Source organism: Labeo rohita, unplaced genomic scaffold, assembly GCF_022985175.1.
Source record: "Labeo rohita strain BAU-BD-2019 unplaced genomic scaffold, IGBB_LRoh.1.0 scaffold_1940, whole genome shotgun sequence".
In the NCBI taxonomy this organism is placed as follows: domain Eukaryota; kingdom Metazoa; phylum Chordata; class Actinopteri; order Cypriniformes; family Cyprinidae; genus Labeo; species Labeo rohita.
This window is the reverse complement of record NW_026128155.1, coordinates 2,260-12,266: the sequence shown is the minus strand read 5'-3', so window position 1 is coordinate 12,266 and position 10,007 is coordinate 2,260. Positions and strand designations below refer to the sequence as shown.

Here is a 10,007-nt window from a genome sequence, read left to right as displayed (position 1 = left end):
TACACACAGAGAACGATATATGCTAAATATTGTGCTATACAGTGAGCACAAAATGAAAACAATGATAAACAATAATGACAGTGCAGTACGGTATGAATTAGTGCAAACAGAATGTCACGGCGCAGAATAATAGTGAGTCAGAGGGCAGACAGTGTAATTGTTACAGGGCAGTACATATGAGGTTGATGTGCTGTGTGTGGTGTTACTGGTATGAGTTCAGTTCAGTCTGATTGCCTGTGGAAAGAACTTGTCTCGCAGTCTGCTGGTGTAGATTCTGCAATAACTTCTGCCTGATGGTAACAATGAGAGGGATCCATGCAGGCTGGAGTCTCTGTGCTTTCCTCACACACCACCTGATGTAGATGTCCTGAAGGGACAAAACATGTATTAAATGTTGTAAATCAATGAACAATATATAGAATTTGTATTTGTAGTTGTTGCATTGGAACCATTATAGTTGTTACCATTGATTCCTGTTGGAGGTATGGGCCAAAAGAATCCCTCCACATCTCTTGTTGATCAGTTGTGAAGTTTACTTTTATGCACCGTAAAATCTGAGCTGTCACAGTAGAGCAGTCCGTGAATGCAGTCTTCACAGCAGATACCTGATGGGTTCAGGCTGCAGTGCCGCACCTGGTGGCCATTGAATTGATCTCTTCATCAACTGGCTTCATCCTCCTTCAAACAAACAGACAAAACAAAAAGTCAACAGAGAAATAGTGTTGGTGATTACAGGTGAAGGTGTCAGTACTCACCATATTCGGTCATTTCCTGCCCAAATTCCAGAGACGATGCCACAGTTGATTTGCTAATTCTAGGAGCTATAAAAAAAGATGTGTATGTGAAAAATGCTAACGGTTGTCTTTTGAGAGATCAACATCAAATGCTGTACCACATATAACTACATTGCTTGAATACATACCAGTGGAAATCATTATTGTTGTTTAAACATAAAACAAGCAGTTATAGTTATACACTTCAAGCTCAATTTCCCTGGCAACTCCAGCAGGCTCCTGAGTTCATCTGTACACATCAGATTCAGAGTCTGAGAAAAGGCCATCATGTGAACTCTCAGTTTCTACCTTACAACAGAGCACAAAAGACTGTGTAAGTGAGTGAGGGAGTAAAAGAATTAGATGAAGAGAAATAGACAGAATTTTGTGTGTACATTCAGCAGAATGAGAGGAAAGCAGCATTAGCAAAAAATTCTTCTTTAATAGCAAGCTAATATGAATTCTTTAAATATGATTACCTGCTGACGATTTTGTTGTAAGCAGTTTAAAGGCCTCTTCACACCAAGGATGAGTCCACAATGCAGCTATTTAACATGAAATGACACAGAGAAACAATATGGTTGGAATCTCTTTCAGAACAAATTCTTCCAGATGATGAAAAATAAAAACATTGAGAGCCAATAAAAATCCATCAGACTGTAAATAGCCTGAGCATGTAAATGCAGACAACATAACTGCAGCACACACTCATAATAAACAAAATGTTATTGTATGTTAGTATGAAAAATAAGCGGTTAAAATAGTTATCATTATAGTTCTTGCTCTTGGTGTGAACAGCTTGAAGTGATCTGATTTGGCCAAATTAACTGAAGATTTGATTTGTCACGTGACAAGTTAGTGATGACAGTGAGTGTTGACTGTAGAGGAGAAATTAAAACAATACGTAAACATGCAAAAACTGGGAGATGGCAGTAGTACTGAGAGCAGATGTGCCACACGAGAGAAATTGATTTGGAAGCTTTTGGAAGGGCTGATATTGTGGAGAGCTGATGAAGAATAACTGCAAGACAGGAAGAAAGAGAACTGATCACATGATGAACAACAAAAACATTGACAACGACAATGGCAGACAACAACATACTGTAAGTGCAGCATATATAACAGTAAACAGAACGTTATCGTCTGTTGGTGTAGATGTCAAAATAGTTATTACCATAGTTCTTGTTCATGGTGTGAACGGCTTTAAGTTTAAGATATCATGTACTGTTAGAACAGGAAGAGACACTGGCAATTTGTAAAGGTTAATAAAGAAAGAACACAGTGGACTTAATATAAACTTTATGATACAAACACTCTGACTACTTACAATGGGCAAAATTAGCATGAGAGTTCAGGCAATGGCCAATGACAAAAGTACAAGTGAAAGTCGTAGAATTTTACATAACTACGGTTGTACAATATTATATAAATTTGCTGATTTGCTGTTTATTGTATGAATGAGTTCGACATGACACTTTGTTGGTTGTTCTTTCTGATGGGGCCGTGGAGCAAGCTGTGCAAAATGTAACTGCAGTAAAGTTCAGGCAAGATGCTCAGACTGACACTGACATACCTTTGGAAATCTTTGCCTTTGGTCTTTTCCATAAATGCACAATATGGACAATATTCAGATCCCACGACAGGCCTCCTTTGGTCTTCCCTTTCAGCTGAAACAAAGAGAAATATATACATGTTGAGACAATGTGCTAAAAAGAAATTTGTGACCAAAATATTTAAGAGGAACGACTGTAAAGAAAAGTTATTATTAACAGATAAAATAAGGATGTGCGGATTAAAGCAAATCAGTTATAGCTAAATGTCTTCAACATTACTGTGAAAGGCTGAATCACTGAAGGACTTGTTCAGCCTCCTTGGCAGCTTCTTCAAGATCAGCACTGGGAGCTTCGAGTTCAAGTTCTCTGTTAATTCTAGAAGCTTTCTGACAGAATTGGTTAAAATTATGAGATTATAAAAATATCATGATGGACCACAGAAAAAAAAAAAAAGTAAAGGTGTGGCAAGCATTTTAGTTACTGTGCTTTACAAATAGCATACCGTAAAAATCACAATTAAAACTACGTTTACAGTAGTAAAACCATGGTAAGCGTTGTGGTTATTGTGCTTTAAAAACAAATACCACAGTAAAACTATGCTTACGGTGTTAAAACCATGGTAAACCTTTCATTTTGCTTAGTTTTTTGGTGGGTACTGTGAGACTATATGATGAATCAGAATCAGCCTTTTTGTCAGGTACTGTGGGTTTACATGTACAAGGATTTTGTCTTAATGTACAGTTGCCTAGAAGTAGTAACAAACAAGAAAAAACAATAATATTAATAACAGACAACTGTTAGGTAGGATGAAGGTGAAGTAAAAGAAAAGTTGAAAGTTTGAAATGAGAAGCATAAATAAGAAACTATAAATGACTCAAAATAAACAAAATATGAGTACAAATATAAACAAACAATTTAGAAAAATAAAAGTACATTACTGCACTGTAAGCTATATTAGTGCAGCATGTACAAAATGTAGGTCAGTGCAAATGTTCAGTTTCATGAGAAAAGTGCAGCAGTCTTGGCAGTATACAGTATATGTGGGGGGAATAAAATATAAAAAATAAAAGTGTTCAATAAAAGCTCGCACTTGGATCTATCACGCTTCCCTGGAGTCTCCGTTACAGTGAGGAAAAAATAAAACATTTCAGAGGGCCCTAAACATAAACTAACTTTTGATAAATTGCTGTTAAATTGTATATGTTTCATTGTTTGGAAAAAAATGGGGTCCTATTTTTACATGAAAATATATATTTTTAAATGTATTATTTTATTTGTGTTTTATATTTTTGTAAAGTTATAATTTTGTGAAAATACTTTGTTTGCTATTTGCAGTGATTACTATTTACTATTTTTTTTCAGAGAATCAGAAGAGTGGTGAGTCAGATCATCAACCTTTTTTTTTTTTTTTTTCCAATTTGCACACTGAAGATGGGTTAACTTATAGCTCTTATTTGATATCAAAGTGCACCAGATTAATGAATTTAACTTTAAACCCCCAGACCTCCCTAGAAGGATCGAGGTTCATCTACCTGTGTCTAACAAAATCTTATGTAATTATGATGTGAGCTCCCATCCACCACTACTAGCCCCTGATGTTTTGCCACCAGCCCCAGATGTTTTCAAATCCTAGAAACGCCCCTGGTCAGGACTACTAACAGTAGGTAAGCCAAAAATAATTTTTTACAACTTGTTTATTGACTTGTTAATAGCGGTTTGCTGTGCAATATGTGCTGACTGGGTGCAGTCGGGTCTGTGTCCACGTCAGGTCCGGGTAGTAAATTTAAGGCATTTCTAGGGTCTGCATGGGCTCGGGTCCCACTTTCAAATTAAATACAGGTCCGGGTCGGTTCCGTGCAACAAATTTACGGGTCTCTTCGGGTTCGGTTACGAATTTTTGGACCCGTGAAGACCTCTACTGTCAGCACCCCCAACACTGCACATTTTCTCTGGAGCTATCCCTGGAGCTAAAAAAAAGCATTTCTACCATAATTACTGAGACATAGTCAGGCTTTTTGGAAGGAAGGTCAATCCATAACAATGTTAGATTGGTTTTATATTTATTCGATTATAGTGAAGTGGTTCAGGGAGATGGATTTCTTATTTTTTTTTAGATTTCTTTAAAGCATTTGATGCAGTGGAGCATCCATTTATTTTGAAAACATTGATGCATTTTGGTTTTGGAGCAAGATTTATAAATTTAACTGACATGTTATATAAGAATGTAAATAGCTCTGTAGCTTTAGGTCATGGAACTTGCACAAGATTTCCAATTAGGTTGATGTAGCTCTCCATTCCTGTTTATAATGGTCGCTGAGCTATTATCAATATTGATTAAAAATAATGATATTGAAGGGTTAACAGTGTTGGACAGGCAAATAATAATAAATCAGTTCGCTGATGACACAACATTGTTTTTAAAAAATGAACAACAAGTTCCTCTAGCTTTACATTCTGTTAATCTGTTTTCTAAAGCTTCTGGGCTTCATCTGAATCTAAAGAAATGTGAAATGGTGTTTTGAGAGAGAAATCATGGAAAATAAAAATGTATAGAATAACATAGATAAATGCAAATCAATATTGAACTGATGGTTGCAGAGGGATCTTACAATCTTTGGAAGGGTTCTTTTGTTTAAAATGGAAAGTCTGTCCAGACTCATCTACCCAGCCTTTTCCTTACCCATATCAACACAAATGATTAAAGGGGTCATCGGATGCTCATTTTCCACAAGTTGATATGATTCTTTAGGGTCTTAATGTTAAGTCTCTAATGTACTTTCATTAAAAATTCTCAATGGTTATGTAAAACAACACCCTTTTTTACCTTTTCAAAATCAGCTCTGCAAAAATCATCTCATTCTAAGGGGTTGTTCCTTTAAATGCAAATGAGCTCTGCTCACCCCGCCCCTCTCTTCTCTCTGTGGAATGACGGTCTTGTTTACTTTAGCTGCATTTAGCCGCATTTCGCCGCTAAACTTCCTAACTACCACATTATAAGGAAAGGCGATCGCAAAGACTCATTAAAAAACACTTATACACACTTCTGCTGTAAGTGAAGCTGGATCACGAATGGTTTGTGTGAGCCCGAAATATGTAGATCAGGAGGTGCATTTTATTCACAAACAAACGTAATTTACTGCATCTTCAGTGCCTCAGATGTCGGGAGTAAATGACGACCACTATGTTCATTATTACATCCAGCAACACAACACCTTGTAGCATCTGGACCAATCAGACATACATTAATTGTTACATTAAACAAATAGTCTTTAAACCCAACAAGCCAGCTATATGCTGGAGCTCTGGAGACAACTCCCCAAAGCAACTAACACCCCAAAAAGGGCTCAGTTGCCAGGACGACCATCTGATAAGAGGTTTTATTGCTTCAAGTAATGCACATTTGCCCATGCTACATTTGCCCATAGGAAAGACACAATGCCTACAGAAATAGACTCTTTCCTTTTCATTCACAGACAAACCTTTCTTTGACCTTCCTATCACACATAGCTCAGATCATTGTGTCCAGTATTACTGCATTGTATTTTAATTTTGTCTGTTGTATTTGTACTTGTCTTTCTACTGTTTTATGCATGTGTTATGATAGATGACTAGTCATATAACCCACCTATGCCATGTTTGGTCTCTTTGAATTCGTATTTTGATCATCTAGATGGTGTATATTATATGTTGATACCTTTGCAACATATCAGTGCTTTAATAATCCTTAGTAGTTTTTGCATCAACACCCATTCGAATTACATATGCAAGATACCATGCTCACAGACAAAGAGTCGTAAACTTTCCCTCCAAAGGTGAACGTTACCATTGGTTCGTGGACCTCTTGGAGGCGCAGCCTCCAGAGAGCTTAAAGGCATCAAACGATTGATCGCCTCAATCTCTTGTCTTCACTCTCTTCTTCTTCTGCAACATCTTCCAATTGCTGCCCGTGTGAAGGAACCCACGGGGAGCCTGAGCCGGCACAAGGCGTGCCTGGCGGGCCCGACAGGCCCCAACATACAGAGCTGTGGCTCTCGATCACAGAGCCAGACATTTTCACTCAACCCTGGAATTCATCTACATTACTCACCTCAGTCATTAAGGGGTTCTTTTAGAACCTAAGAAGATGAGCTAGAACTCTTCAGGGCTTCCCTAAGCGTGCGCCAGGCCTTGCGGCCTTGTCTTTCCATTCCCCAAAGATCACAGGACTTCAGCTGGGTCCCTCTCAGCTCTTGGTTCTTCTTCACATTTCACATGGGTAGAAACTCCCAGTCACCATCGAGTCAGAACATCTTTGGAATTCATCACTCTTCGAACCCAGAAGAACGTGATCGCGATTCCAAAACCACCACTGCTCCGACCATCAAGACTTTCACCCGAGACTGCATTCGGTTTGGTATAAGCTGTAGACAGCACTGATGGATTTACTCAGGTGGTTAACTGACTCTTTTCATAGCTTCATTTCCTTGTCTCTCTCTACCTGCTTCTCACTGACCCTTCTCCCATGTATAAGTGATTTCATGTTTGTTTGTTTGTTTGTTTAGATTAGTTATGTGTTAGTCCTTCGTTAATAAACTCTTGTGCACAAATTACATGAGTATTGATTCTGATTCTGCCTTGTAAATGAATGTCCCTTTAAGATTCCGATTCGAGCTACATGCTCTAATGCAACAGTACTTTCAGAAAGTTATTTTCTGTGGCCAAGAAAATATCATTTCTAAGAGTTGATATAAAAATTTTACTGAATGTTCGCTGGACGAACAGATTAGTTGATGGAAAATTAATTCTGCTACAGTTACTACTGGCAGCTGATATAAATAATTGTAATTAATTATAATTAATTATAATTATTTACATACATTTCCCTTTGAGCTAAATTGCTACAACCTTAAATCGCTCAATCGGAGATATTCTTGTCTAACTTACATCCCTGCTCTGGCATCAAAACAAGGAAAGTTAATGGACTGTGACAGCTGATCTGAGGTAAGATACTTATGACAATCAACTATCGTGGGAGCGGCCTCTGTTGGTGTGACGGCACAACAACAGGCATCTGAGAATGGCTTGATTTGAAAAAGGGGATATTATTTACAGATTAATTAAAAACCACTGCATGGATTTTATCATTACAGGGTAGATTTGTACATACACTGCCAACACACATTAATGTTCAAACAACATGAAAAAGTGAACTTAGCATCCGATGACCCCTTTAAAGCAGTAAATAAGATGAATTTTAAATTTATTTGGAGAAATAAATGTCAGTACATAAGAAAAGATGGTATTAAAAAGTATGAAGATGGGGGGTTCAAGCGATTGATTTTGACATTATGAATGGTGTACAGAAATTAAAATGGTTAAAATCACTTATTTGTAATAACCACTGGTTTGGTTTACTGTTTCCAGTGCAATTTTAAAAAAGCTGGGGGGAATTCTGAGTTTCTTGCTATGTTGCAATTTTGATTTTGTACATTCACAAGTTTCCCAAGAACTGAGGCAGCATGATAATGCACAGCCCCATGTTGCAAGGATCTGTACAGAATTCCTGGAAGCTGAAAACATCCCAGTTCTTGCATGGCCAGCATATTGACCAGACATGTGAGGCAAATGGTGGTCACACCAGATACTGACTGGTTTTCGCACTGGTGAGCACATTTGTGTTAATATTAATAATAAAAAGGGAAAAACTATATAAAAGTGATACATGTGTCATACAGTGCTATTGTGGCTGCGATGTGTCATGTGACAAACACGACGCGTCGCCATGGAAACAATAAGGCCGTACATTCTAAAATAATGGTCGCCTAAAAAACTCACCCTGGAGGCTCAGATGAAATATTTTAAACTCACGTGTGAAAGGGTTAATGGTTAAAATTTTTGATTTAGGAGTTAGTAGAAGAATGTTTATTTTCAAAGGTTGTGAAAATAGAGAATGGAACTCCACAGGGAAGTGTTATCAGTCCGGTGCTATTTAATATAATGATTAATGATATCTTTGGTAAAATAGAAAGAGGATTCGGGCTTTCTTTATTTGCAGATGATGGGGCCATTTGGAAAAAAGGGCGTAATGTAACGTTTGTTTTAAATCAGATTCAAAGAATGTTAGTGTTGGTAGAGCAATGGGGTAATACATGGGGATTTAAATAAATTTAAATAAAAAATATAGGGCTGTATATGTATGGGTCTCCATTGGAGAAGGTAAAGGCTTTTACATTTTTAGGTGTTTGGTTTGAAGAGTGTATGACTTGGGTGGTGCATGTAGGTAAGATTGTGGAAAGGAGTGAAAAATTCCTGAATGTTATGAGAAGTCTGGCTGGATGTGAATGGGGGCCAATCAGGGCCACATTAAGACCTCACTGGGCCCTGGGGCTATGAGCTACTGCAGGAGAATGTCACTTTCCAGGGACATCAAAGTCAGCTGTTGTTTAGGAAAACAACTAATGAGGAAAAAAAGGGCATCTTTCTAACAATACGGAAGTAGCTGTAACAGAATCAAGATGGAACAAGAATGTAATTCTAGCATTCAGGATAACAGTTGCCAATTTAGTAGCAATATACAATAAAGAAAATTACTTACCTTAAAAACTTTTTCTCAGGAGCTGAAGCAAGGCAACAACACTTTTGTTTTCCTCATTTTTTGTAAAGTCTTTGAATTGGGCAATTTCATCAGGGAAGTCGTCTTGCAAATCTGTGTGGTATTTCTTCTGCAGACACAGAGCATTAGAACGTAGCTCTTCAGAGGTGATTGTATGCATGTTGCTCAGAAATCCAAAACTTTGCTCAAGGTCTTTATATGATTTGTAGCGACGATCAAGCTCAGCCACAAGTTTGTCAATTATGACATTAAACACACAAACTTGAAACTTTTGTCTTCCTGACATCGTACTCTGTGAATCTGGAACAGACGAATCATCTGGTTGCTTTTTACGTCGTCTCTCCCTTTGTATGTCACTTTTGTATGTCTGTGATACACATGATGACATGTTTTTGGCTGCTGACTCAAATCTCTCACACTGATCACGTAGATCTGCAATAAAATCTCTCAATGAGCCCACCAAAGCAACAGCGTTAGACAAGTCAAGGGCAACCATTTGAAGTTGCATGCTTGTTTTTTGAACACGCTGCAGCACTGTGTTCCACACACTGCACAGGATGGCAATTTCAAGCTTTTTCATCTGCCTAGAGAGAGATATGGCCTCATTACGAGTGGTCAGGTTTTGATGATCATCATCTGCTATTGTCTGAAGGGACTGGAAAATGTTGTCATAATTCAGACAAAGGGTGCTGGTTGCTTGTGCATGTGCGCTCCACCTTGTGTTTGACAAGGATTTTAGAGTTTGAACACGTCCCTTCTCATTTTCTTCTAGGTTGGATGTAACAATCTGCCACCTCCAGGTAGATTTTGAGCAGAAGTTAAAAAGAGACTGTACAAATGTGAAAAACTCATCAGTCTCAAGACAACAGTTTACAGCATTTACCCCAACTAAGTTCAGAGTATGTGCTGCACAGGGAACCCATTCAGCTAATGGGTTGGCTTCACGTATACGGGATTGCACACTTTTATAAAAAACAGACATGTTACTGGCATTGTCAAAGCACTGTCCACGACAGTTCTCTATGTTTAAGCTCATCTCCGTCAGAACTGAAATAACTGAATTGAACAGTGACTCACCAGTGTGACTTC

General features: G+C 37.9%; 2 long non-coding RNA genes across 4 annotated transcripts; both read right to left on the bottom strand.

Moving 5' to 3' along the window:
- Positions 1–6: 6 nt before the first annotated feature.
- LOC127159150 (uncharacterized) lies at positions 7–2,778 on the bottom strand. 3 transcript variants are annotated; one of them, XR_007826367.1, is made up of 8 exons: positions 2,606–2,778; positions 2,347–2,440; positions 1,713–1,794; positions 1,253–1,318; positions 923–1,082; positions 756–821; positions 465–678; positions 7–367 (listed from the first exon to the last, which is right to left on the bottom strand). It is a non-coding gene; the product is annotated as an uncharacterized LOC127159150 (long non-coding RNA). The 3 variants fall into 3 exon arrangements; XR_007826368.1 differs by lacking the exon at positions 1,713–1,794; XR_007826366.1 differs by lacking the exons at positions 1,713–1,794; positions 2,347–2,440; positions 2,606–2,778 and having other exon boundaries at positions 1,253–1,688.
- A 934-nt stretch (positions 2,779–3,712) lies between these two features.
- On the bottom strand, positions 3,713–9,068 carry LOC127159151 (uncharacterized). The gene is made up of 2 exons (XR_007826369.1): positions 8,901–9,068; positions 3,713–8,804 (listed from the first exon to the last, which is right to left on the bottom strand). It is a non-coding gene; the product is annotated as an uncharacterized LOC127159151 (long non-coding RNA).
- Positions 9,069–10,007: the final 939 nt, after the last annotated feature.